Here is a 23417-nt window from a genome sequence, read left to right as displayed (position 1 = left end):
TTCTAGAGGAGCCTTGATGAGTGTATGTGAAACTGAACTGTCACACCATGGATCACTTCATCAGCTCTACTACACAGAGGCCTAGGGAACTAACCCCATGTGTGGTGATAGCTGCACACTCTGGCCATACTAATATATGCCTTCAGGCAGATAGTCTATTACCTACCTATATACCTATATATATGTAGGGGGAACACAGTATAATAAGCCAAAGATGGATGGGCAGAGATGTGTGTAAGAGGGTGACCATGACAGGGAACCATCCAGGAGTGTCCCACCCAGCACACATCCCAATGGCACAAAAGGCATGAGGTGCACATCTCATCCACTGTACATAACAGCCACCAGTATCTGTAAGCATTACAGTGTATGTGGTCCATGTGCCTGCTGTACAACATGACTGTACAATGAGGTACACATCTACTATCTGTAGACATGTACCTGTCACATAGGTTCATAGGTATGTAGTAGACTATCTTCACGAAGGCATATATTAGCCTAGGCAAGTTGTGCAGCTTTCACCACCCCATTGGGTAGTCTCCTAAGCCTTAGTTCTAATAGTTAGTACCCTAAGCCTCTTTCTAGCGTGGCTGCTGATGTGATGCCTGGCGTGAATTGTCTGTTTCCCATCCACTCATCAAGGTTCCTATTTAAGAGTGTCAGCGAGGGACTCTGTCTGATGTACATTGGGACTCTGTTCCACAGTAAGTCAAGTGTCTGGGATGGTACTCTATCCACAAGCATGTTGTATTCGTGTTGTGATGAGGTTCATATCCCTGGAGTGTGTAGTGTGACTCAGTTTTGTTATCCGTAGATGGAGCATGTTCAACAGTTATGTGCTGGACATGGCTCTGTATGTTAGGCAGAGTGTGCCTCTGAGTAGGCGTGCAATGGAGAACAGATTTAGTTTTACCAGTTGTGTTGCATAACACAACTGTTTGAGGCCAGTAATCTGGTGAGGTACATCTTTGGTCTCTACAGCTGCTGGATATGCCTAGTCGAGTACATCCAAAATGGTGCATTGTACTCAATGATGTGTCTGATGACTTAAGAGTAGAGGGCCACCACTACCTCTTTTTATCCTGATGTAAACCCTTTGTTGATTAGATGGGCCACATAGGATTTCCTAATCACTTTGGCAACATGGTTGTCAAAGGAAAGATGACTATCTACTTGTGTCCCCAGATCCCTTATTACCTTGTCAGTTTTTAGGGGGTAACACCTATGTGGTAGTTTGTGGGTACTTTGTTTTCACCAAAGGGGATAACTATGCATTCTTCCACATTGAGCTTGAGGTCATGATTCTGACACCACACATCTGGGTCATAGAGTCCCTTCTGGAGAATAGTTGTGTCATCCAGGGAATCTGTTATGGCAAATGCTTTATAGTTCCCAGCAAACTTAGTCAACCACAACCCACCTGTGTTGGCATGTACTTTTGAGAAGTCTATACCAAACAGGAGACTCAGGACTGAACCCTGGGGACACCAGTTGTTATCAGTGTAGAGTCTGACATGTAGCCAGCAACTCTTAATTTGTGGGCTCTATCTGTGAGCCAGTTTGCAATTCATCTTGTGATGTATGGATTTATGCCCAGGTTGGGAGTTCATCTATGATACCTGACTGGGGAATGGTGGCAAAGGCCTTAGTGAGGTATAGGTAGGCTGTGTGGAACTCATTTCAATCATCTGTAGCCTGGGTAACTGTCTCAAAGAAATCCACCCAGTTCAGGAGGCGTGATCTGCATTTGATGAAGCCAAACTGGGTGTGCTCAACTGTGTGAAGGTTCCCAATGTCTTTATTGTTGACTTTCATTATGATTGGCTCCATTGCCTTGCAGATCAGACTCATCAGGCTCATAGAGCGTGAATGCCAAGGGTTTTTCGTGGCCCCACCCCTGTGGAGTGGGAAGAACGTTGCTGTGCAACATTCTGTGGGTACATATCCTGTAGAGAGGATGTAGAGAGAGAGGTGAAGGTATCCTTGATGAATATGGATACATCCTCACACTATGTGGTGATTCAGGTTCTGATGCTGGAAGGTATGGAATGAGTAGTATCCTGGTAGTGCAGGTGTGGTGTCTGGAGCCTTGTACTAGGTTTCTGTTACTGCACAGATATCAATATTCTCCATAATGAGAAGTGCCTCGAGTGTGTGCATTTGGAGGCTGAGACTTCTGGCAATGAGTAGCATTTAGCTCACTTTGTGGTTATTTGTGTTGGTTACAGTGTTTGGTTTGTCCTGAGTGACTGGTGTTTCACACCTGAAGTCAATGCCTCATTGGTCCGATCTGACCATAAGCTAATTACTTTTCAGAGTAGAGCTGCATCAAATTGATGAGTCCTTAAAAAGGGTCTCAGTCAGACAGATGTGGTGTCAAAATTATGGCCTCGAGCTACAGTCATACAAATGCCACATAGTTGCCAACACCATAAATATGGAGTTAAAAATAAGGGATCTATGGACACATGTGGATAGTCATCTCTACTTCCAGAAACACATTCATAAAGTGGTTAGAAAATCATGCTATGTGTTCCCACACATTGCCAAGGTCTTTGCATGTACGTCAAATGAGGTTCCCTCTACTCATCAGTCATCAGACCCATCAGAGAGTATCACGGCACACTTACGATGAATCTGACTAGGCACCTTCAGCAGCTGGAAAGACCACTGAAGTACCTCAACATGAGGATTACTGGCATCAAACAGTTGCCCCATGCAACAAAACTGAAGTTAACTCAATCTGTACTCTGTTGCATACTGTCTACTCAGGCGATCACTGCCCAACAGACAGGTCCATGTCCAATGCAGAACTGATGTATATGCGCTATCTTAAGTAAACCCAAGCTCACTGTGCCACATGCACTAGGGATATCATCATCACAACAATAAATAGAACATGTTGGAGGGATACATTACTAACTCACAGACTTCCCTTGCTTTGGAACAGGCTCCCAACCTACATTAAGCTGAGTCCCTCACTGACACTCTTCTAGAGGAGCCTTGATGAGTGTATGTGAAACTGAACTGTCACACCATGGATCACTTCATCAGCTCTACTACACAGAGGCCTAGGGAACTAACTCCATGTGTGGTGATAGCTGCACACTCTGGCCATACTAATATATGCCTTCAGGCAGATAGTCTATTACCTACCTATGTACCTATATATATGTAGGGGGAACACAGTATAATAAGCCAAAGATGGATGGGCAGAGATGTGTGTAAGAGGGTGACCATGACAGGGAACCATCCAGGAGTGTCCCACCCAGCACACATCCCAATGGCACAAAAGACATGAGGTGCACATCTCATCCACTGTACATAACAGCCACCAGTATCTGTAAGCATTACAGTGTATGTGGTCCATGTGCCTGCTGTACAACATGACTGTACAATGAGGTACACATCTACTATCTGTAGACATGTACCTGTCACATAGGTTCATAGGTATGTAGTAGACTATCTTCACGAAGGCATATATTAGCCTAGGCAAGTTGTGCAGCTTTCACCACCCCATTGGGTAGTCTCCTAAGCCTTAGTTCTAATAGTTAGTACCCTAAGCCCCTTTCTAGCATGGCTACTGATGTGATGCCTGGCATGAATTGTCTGTTTCCCATCCACTCATCAAGGTTCCTGTTTAAGAGTGTCAGCGAGGGACTCTGTCTGATGTACATTGGGACTCTGTTCCACAGTAAGTCAAGTGTCTGGGATGGTACTCTATCCCACAAGCATGTTGTATTCATTGTTGTGATGAGGTTCATATCCCTGGAGTGTGTAGTGTGACTCAGTTTTGTTATCCGTAGATGGAGCATGTTCAACAGTTATGTGCTGGACATGGCTCTGTATGTTAGGCAGAGTGTGCCTCTGAGTAGGCGGTACGCAATGGAGAACAGATTTAGTTTTACCAGTTGTGTTGCATAACACAACTGTTTGAGGCCAGTAATCCTCTTGGTGAGGTACATCTTTGGTCTCTACAGCTGCTGGATATGCCTAGTCGAGTACATCCAAAATGGTGCATTGTACTCAATGATGGGTCTGATGACTTAAGAGTAGAGGGCCACCACTACCTCTTTTTATCCTGATGTAAACCCTTTGTTGATTAGATGGGCCACATAGGATTTCCTAATCACTTTGGCAACATGGTTGTCAAAGGAAAGATGGCTATCTACTTGTGTCCCCAGATCCCTTATTACCTTGTCAGTTTTAGGGGGTAACACCTATGTGGTAGTTTGTGGGTACTTTGTTTTCACCAAAGGGGATAACTATGCATTCTTCCACATTGAGCTTGAGGTCATGATTCTGACACCACACATCTGGGTCATAGAGTCCCTTCTGGAGAATAGTTGTGTCATCCAGGGAATCTGTTATGGCAAATACTTTATAGTTCCCAGCAAACTTAGTCAACCACAACCCACCTGTGTTGGCATGTACTTTTGAGAAGTCTATACCAAACAGGAGAGACTCCAGGACTGAACCCTGGGGGACACCAGTTGTTATCAGTGTAGAGTCTGACATGTAGCCAGCAACTCTTAATTTGTGGGCTCTATCTGTGAGCCAGTTTGCAATCCATCTTGTGATGTATGGATTTATGCCCAGGTTGGGGAGTTCATCTATGATACCTGACTGGGGAATGGTGGCAAAGGCCTTAGTGAGGTATAGGTAGGCTGTGTGGAACTCATTTCAATCATCTGTAGCCTGGGTAACTGTCTCAAAGAAATCCACCCAGTTCAGGAGGCGTGATCTGCATTTGATGAAGCCAAACTGGGTGTGCTCAACTGTGTGAAGGTTCCCAATGTCTTTATTGTTGACTTTCATTATGATTGGCTCCATTGCCTTGCAGATCAGACTCATCAGGCTCATAGAGCGTGAATGCCAAGGGTTTTTTGTGGCCCCACCCCTGTGGAGTGGGAAAAACGTTGCTGTGCAACATTCTGTGGGTACATATCCTGTAGAGAGAATGTAGAGAGAGGTGTAGGTATCCTTGATGAATATGATACATCCCCACCCTATGTGCTATGATCCAGGTTCTGATGCTGGAAGGTATGGAATGAGTAGTATCCTTGTAGTGCTGGTGTGCTTTCTAGAGCCTTGAACTAGGTTTCTTTTACTGCAGAGACATCAATATTCTCCATACTGAGAAGTGCCTCAAGTGTGTGCATTTGGAGGCTGAGACTTCTGGCAATGAGTAGCATTTAGCTCACTTTGTGGTTATTTGTGTTGGTTACAGTGTTTGGTTTGTCCTGAGTGACTGGTGTTTCACACCTGAAGTCAATGCCTCATTGGTCCGATCTGACCATAAGCTAATTACCCTACATATCCACATTCTGCCCCCACCCCCTATTAAGGAAACCATGTTAAAAAATTTCTCCAAAGCCAACTTCATCCTTCTTAAGACAGAAGTGGTGAACTTCAGGACACTCATGCAGATGGACAATACAGTTACGACTAATGAATCCTACACAATTGCACTTTATAAGCACTTACATGAGTGCATGGATTGTGCTTTCCCAAACAGAACCAAGATGCCCTCCTCCGAGAAAAGGAAGCCAATTTGGTGGTCCCCTGCCATAAACAAACTGCACAACAGAAGGAAGAAACTGTTGCAAAAGAGGGTAAAATCCCATGAGTGGAGGAGCTCCCTGGTCAGCCTCAGTAAGAAGCTGCGATCCCTGATAAAATCCTCCAAAGCTAGTTACAAAAACAAAACCATCACTGATTCTAAAGACAACCACAAAGCATTCTATAGCTATGTCAAGAATCTCAATGGCAACACACAGATCTGCTCTGAGTTACAGCACAGTGGCACTAAATATACAGACCCAACTGATATTGCCAACATCCTGGCAGATAGGATCAGTGCTAACTTTACCCCCCTCTCACTCATGAAAGAGCCCATCTCTATACCGGAAGAATGCAAAGTTGCTGTCATCACGGCTACACAGGTAAAAACCACTCTCTAAAGCCAGGAACACAGCATCCATGGAACCAGATAACATCCCAGGCTGCATTCTACACGAACTACAGAATGAACTGGCACCACACCTAAGTACCATGTTCAGTCATAGCCTCACCTCAGGCTTTGCACCTGCTGAATGGTGCACAGCAATGGTTATCCCACTACACAAGGGGGGAGCAACCACGGACCCCGGGAACTAGCACCCTATTAGCCTGATGAGCCTGGTCTCCAAGGCCATGGAACATATCATCATGGAACTTATAAACAAAGACATTGGTAATCTCCAAACTCTGGACCACAACCAGTGCGGGTTTATAAAAGGCAGATCATGTCACCTAAACCTGATAAACTTCTTTGAAGCAGTCACCAAAGCCATAGACAAGGGTAAGGTAGTTCACACAGCCTATCTAGATCTTGTCAAGGCTTTCGACACCATCCCCCACTCTGGAATTATAGATAAGCTCACTAAACTAGGTATAAATCCCTATGTCACAACATGGGTTGCCAACTGGCTCACTGACAGAACCCACACTGTGAAAGTAGCACATTCCAAATCTGACTTCAGACCTGTGACAAGTGGAGTACCACAGGGTTCAGTCCTGTGTCCTGTCCTGTTTGGTATCTACGTCCCTGAAGTACAGGCTAACACAGAAGGTCTTTGGCTAATGAATTTCCCAGATGACTGAAAACTAGGAGCCATAATCGAAACTACTAATGATGTGGACATCCTACAAAAGGGCCCTATTGAGACAGATGCCTGGTGTCAAAGCCATGGCCTCAAGCTCAATGCCAAAACGTGCATTGTCTTCCCCTTTGGTAAAAACTCTGTACCCATGAACTACAGCATAGGCGGTAGTATACGTAACACTGAAAGTGTGACAAAAGACCTTGGGACACAGGTGGACAGTAGTCTCTCCTTTGATAATCACATCACCACAGTAGTCAGGAAATCCTTCTACGTAGCACACCTCATCACAAAAGGTTTCTCATGCAGAAAAAAAAAAGGTCATTGTTCCCCTCCACTCATCACTCATTAGATCCATGAAAGAGTACAATGCCCCTTTTGGTATCTACCTCACAAGACATCTACAACAACTGGAAAGCCTGCAGAAATACCTCACAAAGAGGATTAGTGGCCTTAAATACATGCCCTACACAGACCGTCTCAAAACGCTCCAGCTTTACTCTGTCGCAAATCGCCTACTCAGAGGTGATCTCTGCCTAACATACAAAGCTATGTCAAATACAGAGCTGTTGGACATGCTCCACTTAAAGAAATCCCAATCCCTGTGAGCTTTGGCCCCAAATCCTGGACCACAATACAAAATTAGGGGGTGCATCCATTTTCATAAAGGATACCCACACTTCCAGGTTAGTGGCACAGCACGAGGCCTCGGAGACCATCCAAGTGCAACTAACAATGGGCAAAGCTGCTTATCAGATTGTAGCCTGCTACAGATCACCTACCTTGTCTCAGGACCCTCACTCAACATTCCTGAGAACACTGGAAAATATAAAGGTCCTACCAAACACCATGATATTAGGAGATTTCAGCTACTCAAACACTGACTGGGAGAATTACTCAAGTACAAACTCCTTTGCCCAGTGCTTCCTAGAGTTTATAAACTTAAATGCCCTGGAACAGCTGGTCACCATGCCCACTAGAGGTGACAACATACTGAACCTGATCATCAACAACATGGGGGATCAGTGTTCCACACCAGAGGTAAACCCCTCGCTGGTAAGATCAGTCATAAAGTAATCACACTGGACATCCACATCCCGACCCCACACCCAGTCGAGAAACCACTATGAAAAACATTTCCAAAGCAAACTTCACACTTCTCAAGACCGAAGTGGAAAGTTTCAAAGCCCCCTTGCTACAGGATAATGCTATCCAAACTGCAGAATCCTTTACAAGTGCATTCTATGAGCATCTCCAGGGATGCATGGATCAAGCCATCCCAAGTAAAACCAAGATTCACTCCTCCAGTCAGAGGAAACCTGTCTGGTCATCCTTGGCCATAAATAAGCTATACAACAGAAGGAGGAAACTACTGCATGATAGAGCAAAATTCCAAAAAGGAAAGGCATCACTGATCATTATTAGCAAGAAACTACGATCACTCATAAAATCATCCAAGGCCAGTTTCTAAAGAAAAATTGCCAAGGAATCTAAAGATAACCACAAAGCCTTCTTAAGCTATATCAAACATTTAGGTGACAACTCTCATGCTCTGAGCTGCTACAAAATGGCAAAAAATACACCAAACCAACTGACATTGCCAACATCCTGGCGGGCAAGTTCAGTGCAAACATCACCCCCCCCCTCACCCCTAAAAGGGCCTGTGTCCATCCCAGAAGAATGCAGAGCCCCAGACATCATGAACATGCAGGTAAAAACAGTCCTCTCCAAAGCTAAGAACACAGCATCAATGGGACCGGATGATGTTCCAGGCTACGTCTTACACGAGCTCCAAAAGGAATTAAACCCTCACCTAAATTCACTGTTCAAACTCAGCCTTACCACAGGCTATGTACCCAAAGAATGGTGTACAGCAACAGTCATCCTGCTCCACAAAGGTGGTGCCACAACAGAACCTGGGAACTATCCCCCTATAAGCCTAACCAGCCTGGTCTGCAAAGCCATGGAGCGAATTATCATGGAACTCATAAACAGAGACATTGGGAAATTCTAGACACTGGACCCTACCCAATTCGGCTTTGTTAAAGGCAGATCTTGCCTCCTAAACCTAGTTAGCTTCTTTGAAACAGTTGCCAAGGTCATAGATGAAGGGAAGGCAGTCCACACAGCCTACCGGGACCTCACTAAGGCCTTCGACACCATTCCCCACTCTGGCATCATAGACAAGCTTACCAGCTTGAACATTAACCCCTATGTCACAAGATGGGTGGCCAACTGGCTCAAGGATAGAACACACATGGTCAGAGTTGCGGGTGCCATGTCCGACTCTAAACCAGTCACAAGTGGCGCCCCACAGGGCTCGGTCCTGGGACCCCTCCTGTTCAGTATATACTTCTCTGAGGTACAGGCAAGCACGGAAGGACTATGGCTGACAAAGATTGCAGATGAATGCAAACTAACCGCCATAATCGACTCTCCGGCTGACACAGACATCCTCCAGAAGGGTCTTACAGAGACAGATACCTGGTGTCAAAACCATGGCTTCAAGCTGAATGCCAAAAAATGCATAGTCATCCCCTTTGGAAAAAACAAAGTGCCCACAAATTACCACATAGGTGGTAATCCACTAGGTACGGAAAATGTAATTAGGGACCTAGGGACCCAGGTAGATAGTAACCTCTCCTTTGATAATCACATTGCCAAATTGGTTAGAAATCATTTCTATGTAGCCCACCTAATCATGAAAGGGTTCACCTCTAGATCAAGAGAGGTCATTGTGCCCATCTACTCATCACTCATTAGGCCCATAATAGAGTACAATGCCCCATTTGGTATGTACCTTAATTGGCACATGCTAGTAAGACCACAGAAGTATCTCACCAAGATGATCATGGGCCTCAAAGAGATGCCCTATGCAGCTCGACTAAAGAAACTCCAGCTCTACTTGGTTGCTTACTGCCTGCTCAGAGGTGATCTATGCCTGATGTATAAGGCCATGTCCAACCCGGAATTAATGGACATGCTCCACCTCAAGAAAACCAAATCTTTTAGAGCCACATGCTCCAGTGAATTAAACCTCAGCACAGCAATAAACAGAACATGCTGGAAGGATAGATTCCTGTCCCAGAGACTTCCCTCGATCTGGAAAAGAATCCCAGTTTATGTTAGGCAGAGCCCCTCGCTGACTCTGTTCAAGAGGAATCTTGACAAGTGGATGGGAAATTGTAAATTTACCCCTGGGATCACTTCAGTGGCCCTGCTAGACAGAGGCCCAGGAAACTAATTTAAAAGGGAGGTGAAAGCCAACACACTCTGGCTAGGCTTATTAATGCCCTTGGGCAGATGGCCTAGTACCTACCTATGAACCTATGAACCAACACGCTCTAGGGACCTAAACCTTGTCACCACAATAAACAGAACATGCTGGAGGGATAAATTCCTGTCCCAGAGACTTCCCACACTCCAGAATAAACTACCTATCTATATCAAACAAAGCTCCTCATTAGCACTCTTCAAGAGAAATCTTGATGATTGGATGGGAAATAGGAAATTCACCCCGGGGATTACTTCTGTGTCTCTGCTCGACAGTGGCACAGGAAAATAAATTTCTTGGGTGGCAAAAGCCAAGGTACCTTTTTGGCTAGGCTTGTATAGGCCCCAGGGCTGATAGCCTAGTACCTACCTATGAACCTATGAACCTTTGAGCCTTGCCTAAAAAAGGTAATTTGGGGACAGCAAGAGCCTTGGCCAGTATTCAGAAGCATAGGGGCGACAGGTGCTAACCATCTGCAGTGAAGCAATGATGCTTGTCTATCATGTCATCACAGGCAGACAGAGACTGGATGCCCTTTGAATGACACAAGAAGCTCAGCCAATTGTTGAAGTGTATCATCTTTCTGTTATATTGCAGTATCATGTAGGTGAAGGTAAGATGCTTCTCAAGGTCAGGGACATATCAGCCTGGACTACATGATTATAGACCTAATATATATCTCTTGTCATGTTGTCCTGGAAGGTATGTCTCAGATTATTCACACTGACATGTACAAATAACACGTCATACATGTACCTGTTCTGGAATGATGTAAGTGCTTGTGTTATGTGGCGGATCATAGCACCTGACAGACAACTGACAGTAACCTTCCCCTTGTCTAGCTGAGTGAGTGGAACATCTGTGTGCCTGACTTTGAAGTCACCTATTACTAGTGTGTTGGGTATGTTGTTCTGCCTTAGGACCTGTTGTGAGGCACACTGCTTTGTTGTGTTATGTGTTTTCTGGCATGTGCTTGGAGGTGCATGCTGCTTGCTTGTCTGCTTAGGAGGACACTCTCTCTTTTTCAGATTAATATTTGTATTCTCTGAATATGGTAATGTGTATTTATATGTGTGTTTTGCTGGTGCTTATATTGTAGGTCTATGTGAGACAGTTGTTGTTGTGGTTGTATGACCCTACTACTCCTGACTGTATTGTTCAGTATTGGGTTGACAGAGCTTAGCCACCAGTTTGACCCTGTGTGTGCCAGCATGTGGTGCATCAACCCATATATGACATTGGCATGGGCTATGCATACAATACAATCACAATACACCTAGTATGATAAGTCTGCTGAGGTTAGCAAATGTGAAAAAAACCTTTGAGCAAACTGTCAGCAAGTAATGTCTGTATTGCATACTGTAACTCCATATTGCTTGCTGAAGTGTAAAGATGTACTTAGTTTGGATTAAGAACACCGCACTTGCTAACTGTGTGTGTGTGTGTGTGTGTGTGTGTGTGTGTGTGTGTGTGTGTGTGTGTGTGTGTGTGTGTGTGTGTGTCTGTCTATCTCTCCCTGTGGAGAGAGCAACCTTTTTGGAGACTACTCACACCCCTTAAAAGTGGTATACTCATCTTTGTCAGTCTGATGATGTCACCATCCTACAAATATACCTGTGGAAAGGAGATACCCAAGTAATGTGTATAGTGCGTTGTGTAAATGCATATTGTTGTAGTATTGTAATGTAGTTAGGTAGGGGTTTGAATCCTCCACTTGTTATCTTTGTGTGTGTCTCCCTGGGAAAGAGCAACCTTTTTGGAGACTACTCACACCCCTTAAAAGTGGTATACTCATCTTTGTCAAGTCTGATGATGTCACCATCCTACAAATATACCTGTGGAAAGGTGAAATCCCAGTAATGTGTATAGTGTGTCATGTAAATGCGTACTGCTGTAGGGTCATAATGTAGTTAGGTAGGGGTTTGCACCTGCACTTGCCAACTGTGTGTGTGTTTCTCTGGAGAGGACAACCTTTTTGGACACTACTCACATCCCTTAAAAGGGGTATACTCATCTTTGTTAAGTCTGATGATGTCACCATCCTACAAATATACCTGTGGAAAAGCGAAATCCCAATAATGTGTATAGCACATCGTGTAAATGCGTACTGCTGTAGTATTATAATGTCGATAGATAGGTATTTGAATCATGCACTTGCAAAGTCTGTGTGTTTTCCTGGGGAGGAGCAACCTTTTTGTGTCCACTCACACCCCTTAAACGTGGTATACTCATCTTTGTCAAGTCTGATGATGTCACCATCCTACAAATATACCTGTGGAAAGTTGAAATCTCAGCAATGTGTGTAGCGTGTTGTATAAATGTGTACTGCTGTAGTGTCATAATGCAGTTATATAGGGGTTTGAATCCTGCACTTGTTAACTGTGTGTGTGTGTCTCTGGTGCAAAGCAACCTTTTTGGAGAATACTTACACCCCTTAAAAGTGGTACACTCATCTTTGACAAGTCTGATGATTTCATCATCCTACAAATATACCTGTGGAAAAATGAGATGCTAGTAATGTGTGTAGTGCGTCATGTAAATGCATACTGCTGTAATATCATAATGTAGTTAGAAAGGAGTTTGAATCTCGCACTTGATGACTGTGCGTGTGTTCCCGGTGTGTGACACTGTTAGTCAATGTGGCGAGGGTTTTGATTTTTCTAGTGTATGACATATCACAATGACAACTGTATGTGCATTTCACATGTAAAGTAGCTGTGGTGCAAATCCATATAAATACATGTGACCTCAATTATTTCATAGGTGGGTACTCTGCTTTCTCCATGAATGCATCTGTTATCCTTGCCAGAGCGTGCTGGCACTTTCCAGACCTTAGGTCACTTCTGTATGCTTGTGACAAGCTTTGCCGCTGCAGTGATCCCTGGGCTACATCTTCTGTTTCACATCCACTCATCACGGTTTCTATTGAAGAGTGTGAGTGACGGTTTATGCTTGAGGTATATTTGAAACCTGTTTCAAAGCAAGCAAAGTCTGGCAAAGATGGCTAATCATTATAGGTGTGCAACAACCTCTGTGGATCTGCATGCAAGCCCTTTATTGCTTATGTGGTCCACAGATGGATTTCCAAAATCCTTTAGTAATGTGATTATCAAAGGAGAGATGACTAAACACATGGCTCTATGTATACATTAGTACCTGTTCCACATTTTGGCGGCTACTACCTATGTGGTACTCTGGGGATACTTTGTTTTCTAAAAGTGGATAACTATGCTTTCTTTGACTTATAGCTTTACAGCATGAGTTTGACAACAGGTATCTGTCTCTATGATACCCTTTTGGAGGATGTGTGTGTCATCTGGAGAATAAAGTATAGCCCACAGTATGCATTTTCATCAAACATGGGCAGACATATCCCTACTGTGTTTGCTTGTAACTAAGAAAGCTATATGCCAAACAGGAGTTGTCTCAGGACTGAGTGCAGGTGAATATCACTTGTTACTGGCATAGAATAGTACATGGAGGCTGCAAATGTTACTGTGTGTCCTACATCTGTGCATCAGTTGTCAAGCCATCATCTAACAATCATTTATGGTCAGTCTGTTGAGGTTATGTATAATACCAGAATGTGGGATGGGTATGAATTGCTGGTGAGCTATTGCTTGTCTGTGTTCACCTCCCCTCCCTCACCTATAGCCTTGTTAACTGGCTTGAATTCTACTAGGTGTAGGAGCCATGATCTGGCCTTTAGAGAACCTAAGTGGGTATGGTGCAGTGTTTGCAGGTTCATAATGTCTCTGTTAATGAGTTCCATAATGCTGTGCTCCATAGCCTTTCAGATAACATTTCTCTGGCTTATAGGGTGAGAGTTTCCAGGATCTGTTGTTGTTCTACCCTTAATCAATTTATGTTAACATTTGCACTGGGTGTGACAAGGGTGGACAGGTTTAAGAATAAGTATATTAGAGGGTCAGGCCAGGTTTGAAGTTTAGTAGACCAAGCCAGATAGGCAGAATTAAGTTGGTTTGTACATGTGCTGAGGAGGCATGCAGAGTATATGGTGAAATAGATGCTAAGGATGAAGCCGTCAGGAAACAGGAAAAGAGGAATGCCTAAGATGAGGTTTATGGCTGTGGTGAGAGATGACATGCAGGTGGATGGTGTGACAGCGCAAGATGCAGAGGGCAGGAAGAAATGGAAACAGATGATCTACTGTGGCGACCCCTAATGGGAGCATCTGAAAGGAGAAGAAGAAGATGTTGTAGCTCAACCCTTGTGGACTGTGAACACCATTACCGTGTGTCATTCCACAAATATGTAACCTGTATAGAGGCTGCATCTGGACAGAGCGTTTAGGTGAGTGGTGACTTCATATGTCAGCTTGTGTATGACACAGCCAGGGACACTGTCCAGTACCATTGCCACTGTGGTTTGGACTTTGTTAAAGAGATGTTTTAACTAGAGTGTCTGTGAATCATCAGGTTTTACATTTTTCAGGTCTGGAAATGCGGCCCTTTTGTAACGACAGGGTGGTGAAATCCACATTCAAATTGTCTGACAAGGAATTGGTAATGTCAGTCAGATAAGTGTACTTTGTGAACATTTACATTAACTGTGACCCAATCTGAGATTTCCCCTGTAGATTATAAACAACACTAAAGAAAGCTTTAGTGTTGTCTTTGGAATCCTTGCCATTTTGTATTTTGAAGCTTGCCTTGTATGTTTATTCAGGGATTGTATTTTCCCAATGATACTGACCAGAGAGGTTATCCCTTCTTGGTATGTAACTCTTTTTTGGTACAACTTCACACCTTCTATTATATATTTAGTTTATGGCATGGGGTCCATGAGACTAATGCACTTTTACTTTATAAGTGAGAATTTCTTGTGTTTGTGATAGCACGGTCCATGCAACCCTGTAGGTGAACAGTGTGCATTACTAAAGGATTATGCAGCTGGGACAGTGTTAACCTTAGTAATGCAAACCAATGACAGATAGCAACAACAGCATCACCCACAGCACAGTGTCATCCCATGCCATACACACATATGTGTACTCAAGTTCCAAAATGTGTGTAGTACAATGCATAGTGGCCACCAATAGAAACTATGGAGTGTTAACACTGGCCAATACAGGGCATGTCACCCTGGCCATGTGCCCAATATGCATGTACATGCAGCCAGTGCACCTCCACCATGTTCACAAATGGACACCTGCAAACCTGTGCTGCACACACCCCACACTTATTGTCCACTGTATAATGCATGCTGACACAACTACACACATCAGCCAAGTGGCACATCGGCAAACAAAACACAATTGGAATAAACACTGGTGAAAACAATACAACATTGCTAATTACAGCTTTAATACACCATGCCTGCTCAGCTATACCTTCAAGGATACCATTACACTTTACTGCTGACAACATGCTACACATCCAACCATTGCTATATTTTATTAATGTCACCCTGTGCATCAGCACCATGTTAGCCTGTTCCTGCATCAATGTTACAGATGACAGGGGGTGGCACAAGTTTCATCATATGCACAGGGTGTGTTGTTGGTTTGCCAGAGGCCTACACTGAGCCATACAATCAACATGTGTGTGTGAGTGTGTGTGTGGGGACCATGAGTACTGTTATGGGCCAATGTTGATGTAATGTGTGCGGGTATGTGTTTGCCCTAGGTTTCTGGTTTATGTGTGTGTGTCTGCATGCACACAGTTCCACCATGTGGCTGCCATCATTGTCTCTGGCCATGGATACAGAACCTTTGCCTGGCAGGGGTGCTACAGACAGTATCAGGTAATAATACAGATTGGGTACTATCCAAAGAGGTTGACATATGTCCACTGGATCCAGGTCCCTGCTGGGACTGGCCAGAGCCACGTGTACGTAGTCTGCTAGGACTGTCTGTGAACAGTCCCCCCAACATTGCTGGGGCTGGAACTGGCACTACGGGAGCTGCTGTGACTTGCTGGATGTCCACGGTGACTTCCAGCTGCTGATGTTGCTGGCATACATTCACGTCAACGTCTCAACTGTCCTGCACTGTCCTGACACATGGACATGACATTGTGGAGGACATCCAATGTCTCACCCCAACGTCTATCAATGACCTCAGTGTAGTTATGTATGGCACCTGCTAGGTCACTGATACTGTCATTTACAGAGGTGATATGAGCCCTCTGTGCCCTTAGTCCCTGTCTGGTGTACCACTCCATTCATGTCTGTGCCTCCATGACAGCCTGGAACATAAGTGTGGTAGAAAGAAGTGTGGCACATCTGCCAGGGGCATGATGACCAGCAGTGCTCTGACGAGAACCCCTGGGCATCTGCCTATGTGGTACCATTCCAGACATCTGGCTATTGTTGCTGTGTCCTGATACATGTGCCATAGATACCACACCATCCTCACCAGTGCCAGCTGTACACTGTCCCTCAGCTAAGGGCAATGGTGATGATGGATGTACAGGCAGTATGTCTGTGTGCATGGATGGGGTGAAGACTTCTGTACTGTCAATTGGTGGCCCAACAACAGACCCTGACAAACATGCCTGTGCCTCAGCACACCTATCCTCATCATCATTGTCTGTCTCAGTGACATCAGGTTCCCTGCTGTCTTGAACCAGCCCCACCTCGGCACCTGTGAGAGGAAAACAGGAAACACACTTTAAGACCTGAACATGACTTGAGACCACATGCGGACATGCGCACATGCACACATGCGCACATGCACACATGTGACCATGCACATATGCGCACATTCACACATGCACACATGCGCACATGCACACATGCGCACATGCAGACATGCAGACATGCACACACACAAAAATACACTCCTCCTTAAAGCAGACACACACAACACCAGCAATCTCAGAACATACACAATAGCAGGTGATGGTGGGGTACAGTATCACAAGCAAAACAGTCATATCACACATGTCAGCATGCAGGACATGTGTTGCTCAACAGCATACAGTGCAAGTGTAGACAGTCCTTGTTACTAACAGTATACATGGCTTTGATGATTGTGTTTTGTTATTAGGTAATGAGCCTCCCCCTGGAACACAATGCATACATGGACACAACATTGCTGTGCAGGTATTCATAACACTGTAATGTACTGTGCACGATAACTCACAGGTGTACATACCATAGCTGGATGTGTATCTGTGTGTCAGATAGGTATCCAATGCTGATTACAACCTCTGTGTCTTTAGCAAATAATTGTGGACACGTGTAGCACATGCATGATGAGTATTCACACATCACTCACTCATGTAACTTGACATTGTGGCATTTCTTCATTGCAGGGGCATGGCTTTTTGAACTGCTCAGCAGTCCGACACACCCCCTACAGTCGTCCACACTCCGTGAAAGCTTTAGAGTTGAGACAGCACACTCTCATTAATATGCATGGCGTGCTGCCATCATACTCTTAGACTGGCGCTTCTGTGTAAGACTAATCTAGCCTTACACGGAAGATTAGTAAATCCTGGGGGTGGTCTAAACACCTGGTTCACAGTACTGTGCACTAAGTGAAACTGCACAGTACACTTTTGATCTACATATGTTGATAGTCAGGATCAGGTGAAATTAGTCTGGTTCTGTACAGGAACATATCCAAGTTTTGAATAGGAGATCTTTTAGTATGGATTTGAAAGTATGTTTACTATTTAGACATCTAATGTCAGGGAGTAGAGAGTTCCAGGCCTTAGCAACTGCATAGGAATAAAGAGTTTGGCCTGAGCTATGTAAGCAATTGGTAACAGTCAGTAGTGCAGTATTGGAAGATCTTAGTTGTCGCGCAGTATTAATGAAGGTGGGCAGAACAGAGCAGGCAGGTATTTTATTTGGTTGGTATAGCAGTTGATGGGTCAGGAGACGTTGATTGTATTTTAGTAGGTTAGGGAGTTCTAACCATCCTAGTTGTCTTAGGGAGAGGCAGTGATGTGAACAAAACATAGCATTGGTTGCAAATTGGGTTGGGTTGCATTAAAACGTAATATACACATTTCTTTTCCTAAGCATTTTAGCCACATTAAGAAGATACTGTGATTAAATCATTGGTGTGGAAAAGGGCTGAGACCATCAAGTATGTAGTGGAAAATTGTTGTTCCTAGAGAAGTATGCAGATTCACTGCAATGGTCTGGGCAACAAGTGTAGAAAAATATACTTCTCTTTCTTTTGTTTTGCTGGCAAGGAAAAATAGAGGAAAGGTAAGCTTAATGACATGACATGCAAAAAGCATAACTGGAATGATCTATAAAATGTTTGGACTCATGGACTTAGTTAAAGAATTCTCATAAACCAAGAGGCAAAACAGGTAAAAAGGTGGTCACTGTGGTAGTGGTTAGTTTGCTTAGCCATAGCCATAGCAAAGGCTATTACTATAGATCTGAAAGATTTTCAATGCATTGCACTGTGATTGCTGACAGGAGATGAAAAATTCTAGGACATATTGCCAGTATGGTTGATAAATGAGGTATGGGAACAAACCAATTTGTCCAGGAAAATCTTTGGGAGAGGGTCAGGTAGGAATAGTAGTCGGAGTTAAGATGGTAGTGGAAAAAAGTTAGTCTGGTGGGGATGGAAAGTTTCAATTGGGAAAGTAGGAGGGTTGGGAGGAAATGAGGTAAGCGGAAGGAGAGCCTTGACTGGTTTTGTGTGAGAGTAACTGTGTAAGGGATCAGATTTTGGAGTTACTTGCTACCCTAGCTCTGTCTTTTAGGAACATTGATGATGTGGTTATGTTTACAAGTTTGGTGTTTAGTCTGTGGAGTTGGATGTTTAATTTAATGAGTTGGGGAATGAAAGTGAGCAATGGGATGCTGCTTGATAAGTAAAATAAGTGAGCAGAGGTGAGGACACTGCTTATATGGCTACAGTGAGCAGGGTTACACTGCCCTAGTAAATGGTTATATGGATATTCATGCTGTGAACAGTAAATTAAAATATTGTTCAATAAAGTTATGTTTATGGAAGCTTAATAAAGGTTGCCAAATGTCATTTGGTGTGGTGTGTTTATTGAAGGGGATCCAGACAAGAGCACTTGTCCAATCTGAAACTAAGCAAATATTCTATTTATTTTTATACTAGCAGTGGTAGAATACATGTAATATGGGTAGCATTAGTACCCAGTCCCCGTAACTGTACTAGACTATAACTGCCCCTTAGTATATTAAAACAAAACCGCAGTAATGAAAGGCTGATGCTCAAAATGTAAAAGCTACACACAAGCCTATAAAGACAGCCCAATATTGGCACACACTGGCTCTTTCTTTCAAGTTCTATTCTCACACCTCCAAGGTTTAATCCTGACATCTAATCAGCATCCATTAATCTTGTCTTTTTAGGGAGTTTCTGACAGTGCAGTTTCTTTTCACCTTCCAGAAACACCAGGATATACACAAAAATATAGTGAGAACAAAAAGCATATGCATAACTCACTTCTAGAAATTTCTCCCTCATTCAGTAAGGTAGTGCGGTAAATATAGTATGCTGATTACAATATATAGTGCAGTTTTAGGATATCTGAATATTAACAGGAAAAGTAATAAGACTATACCACTGACACTAGACTATTCCCTTTCTCATGTTGGGCCAAAGTAAAGAAAAATTAAAAATGTTAGGTCATATACCTGAAGAGCTGAGTTCCTTGAATTTCTAAGCACTATTCACACAATCTATTATCAATCTGATAAACCCAGTAATACACCTATGCAGATGTCAATATTCAGTATCTACTAATGCATAAGTATCTTTCATACTATAATAGTCACCTCTACTTTCATATGAATGTAATCTAATTATCAAATGTATGTACTAATTGTTAAGGTATATTAATGTCTGTTCATATATATTACTGAATGTCTGTTTATAAAAGTAATATGTTGAAGCTTTCCTTCCTGGGCCTCTGTTGAAGTGAGTTTTTTTACTAAAACCAGATGGACAAACCTGGCAAGCAAGAGCAAAATACATTAAGAGTCGTGTTAGGGATGTTCAGAGGGTGTTACGTGAAAAACAAAGAAGCTTTACTGAAAGAACAATCAAACAGAGGAAGAAAGAGCTAGTATAAAATGAAGTGTTTAAGACTCATACACTGATTCAACTGAAATGGAATATAAGGAAATATGTAGAGAATGCACTGACTAGGATGATAGGATAGTGGGGCACTTTTTGCAGTGATAGTTAGAGTGCTACCCACTTTTTCATTTTTCAAATGTTTTGAGTTTCCAATATTGTAACAAGACTGGACTGTGTTTCTGAGTCAGGGTATGATCTGAGTTCATGACAGATGTATTGCTTCAGTCTTTCATGTTTGATAAGAATGCTTTTTCCAGCACACAGAATGTATTTAGAATTGTCTCTTCTGCAATTCATATGGGTTGTATGAATTAATTTCATCCTGTAGCTGTTGTGCCTTCCCTACCCCTCTGTTTGTTGTGCCTGCACAGCAATTTGCACAGGTTTCTTTCCTGAGTGACCCCCCCCCACACACACACACACACACACACACACACACACCTGGGATTCACTGCATAAAGCAATTTCTACCTTTTCCGCTGAAGCTGGCTATCTTAACTAAGTAAAACCTCTGGGAAGCAAGAACCTGACTCCCTCCAGCTTTTCAGTTGTAATAGGTGAACTTCGATTTATTTTTGTAAACTGTTGAGGCTTAATGGTGCATGCACAACAACAGTGAAGGGATCTAGTCAATTACTACTAGACTGAGCTATACTACTTTGAATAAGCCTTACACTCACACAGTGTTCCAGTCCCAGGCATTTACTTTTTAATTTGGTAAAGTAATTCCGCTCCTTCCTTATTGAATACATTTGCTAGTTTACCCCTAGGATCCAATTAAAATTAGCCTGAAAATTGGTGCAAAAATTAAAAAAGAATAAAACATATTAAAGTACAGCCAAAAACATTGCTTACATACAATCATACAAACCAAACCAAAAGCCCAAGGTAACTCTCAGAGTCAGTGTTAGCACTGCTCCGCTCGCTGCGCTCAGCTCAGTCTGCTCCCCTCCCTGCCCCCAGATCCCAATCACCCCCACTAGTGCTAAATTTAAACCAGACTTTGCCACTCCCTTGCCACTCCCCTCCTGCTAAGTAACAATCAGCACCTCACACATCATTGAGCAACCCTGCCCCCTTAACCCATTTCCTTCTCTCTCATTCTTCCACACCCTGTTAGTACAGTCAGCCATCAGATTTGGCCCAACCCCTATCAAAATGCAAACAAGCAAAAAACACTAATTACTCAAATGCCTATACTGTTTCTATTTTACCATCTCACTGCCTACGAACAAACACTTGACCATGGTATTCACTACCCAAATGGTCAAACAGACACCCACAACTTCACACATAACGCCAAACACTTTTCCTTCCCCAGCACACAGAATATACCAGCCTCTATAAAATACCAACACTGTACAGCCACAAAACATAATCCTAAAGGCAAAGACTATATAAAGCTTATAAAGAAACTCCTAAAGCTCAGAATATCCTGTCACTATAACCTTATAACACATGGAGACATTCATCCCAACCCTGGCCCACCCACACCCAATAACCTCCACTTCCCTACCACAACCCCCACAGTCAAGCTACCCATGAATACTCTCACTAGTTCCCTCCTAGCATTTCACCTAAATATTAGAAGTATTAACAATTAGATTCCCAACCTACACGCCCTCCTAGCAACCCACTCCGCAGACATTATGTGTCTTACAGAAACCTGGATAAAACCCAGTAATACTGACAATGAGATACTTCCTCCAGGATATAATGTTCACCGGTTAGACCGTGCTACAAGGAAAAGAGTTAGGATAGCAGTCCTTTACAAAAATACTCTAACCGTTAATAGAGACACCATTCAACCTCCCCAATTCAATAATGCGGAACTCCTCATAACCAAGCTACAGATTAACCAAAACAAACACTTGAACATCGTCTGTGCATACATTCCACCAGGCAACAACCTAAATACCCTAGAATATCTCCTTTACTGGTTATCCACTACCTATCCCCAAGAAACCATAGCTCTTGATGATTTTAACACCGACTGGCACCCCTGCTCCTCCGACCACCCCCCCCCCCAGTTATATAAACTTATCTGGGTTTAAACAGATCATAACCTCTCTCACTTGGATAAAAAGCAACCAACAAGGAAAGTATCCTAGACTGGATCCTAGTTAATAACCAACCCCAACTGTACACAGCTGGTACTCTCCCTGATGACCTCTGTGACCATTGTCTAACCTATATCATAAAACATAAGGCAGGAAATCCTCACCAGCCCAAATATAAAACATTTAGAAACAGGAAAAACTTTGACACTGCTATATTCCAAAATGAATTAAAAGCAGTTAACTGGTCAAAACTAAAAAATCTAACATTAGAGGCGGCCATAGATCACTTTAGCACTAAATTCCTAAGTATCCTTGATTCCCATGCTCCGGCACGTGCGATAAAAACTAGATCAAATACAGTACCATGGCTCACAAAAGATACCAAAGCTAAAATCAAAACTAGAAACAGAGCCTGGGCCAGCTGAAGTACAACCAACGCCCCACTTGACCATCTAAAATATCGTCAACTTAGGAATGATACAAAAAAATCTATTTTACTGGATAAAAAAAGCTTCTACCAAAATCTCCTACAAAAACACCACAACAACCCTCAAAAGTTCTGGGAGGCTTAAATCAACTACTTTGTCCAGGTCACTCCACCACCCCAACCCCGGCTAACTACACCCATAGTTCCCCAGAGACCATAGCTAGCACCTTTAATAACTTTTTCACTGAAACAATCCAATCCCTAGCAAATCAATTAACCCCCTCTAACTTAAACTACATGCCTAGTCTACCTAATAATTACACAGAATTTAGCTTCCAACCAATATCCACTAGTTTTATCAAAACCCTTCTAAAAAAACTGAAACCTACCACCCTCGCTGCTGAACTCCTCCCTTCAGAGTACCTACAATTAGCTGCAAATGCCATTGCATATCTCATATCTATCATCATCAACAGAACCTTATCTGAAAATGCTATCCCCTCCCTCTGGAAAATATCTCACGTCATCCCACTCCATAAAGGTGGCAGCTCCTCAGACATATCCAACTATAGACCCATTGCCATTCTTTCCCCACTAGACAAAATAATAGAGAAATGTGTACACAAGCAACTAATGCAATACCTTTCACAGAATAACTTACTATCCGACTCCTAGCATGCTTTCAGGCCATACCACAGCACCACCTCACCCTCCTTTCCTTTACTACTGCCATAAACAAAAAACAGGAATGACAATAGGCTAACCTCTGCCCTCTTTCTTGACCTATCAAAATCCTTTGACATGGTCAGCCATGAACTTCTCATTCTTTCAAGAAAATTTATTTCCCTCAACAAGCCTGCTATCCACTGGTTCCTGTCCTACCTGACTGGTAGACAGCATCCGGTACTTTGGCAGGACAAACTCTCCAGCCAGTTACCTCTCACACTTGGTGTCCCTC

This window comes from Protopterus annectens, chromosome 4.part0, assembly GCF_019279795.1.
Source record: "Protopterus annectens isolate FY-2018-M chromosome 4.part0, PAN1.0, whole genome shotgun sequence".
NCBI classification, from domain to species: Eukaryota; Metazoa; Chordata; order Ceratodontiformes; family Protopteridae; genus Protopterus; species Protopterus annectens.
Note: the sequence above shows the minus strand (reverse complement) of the source record.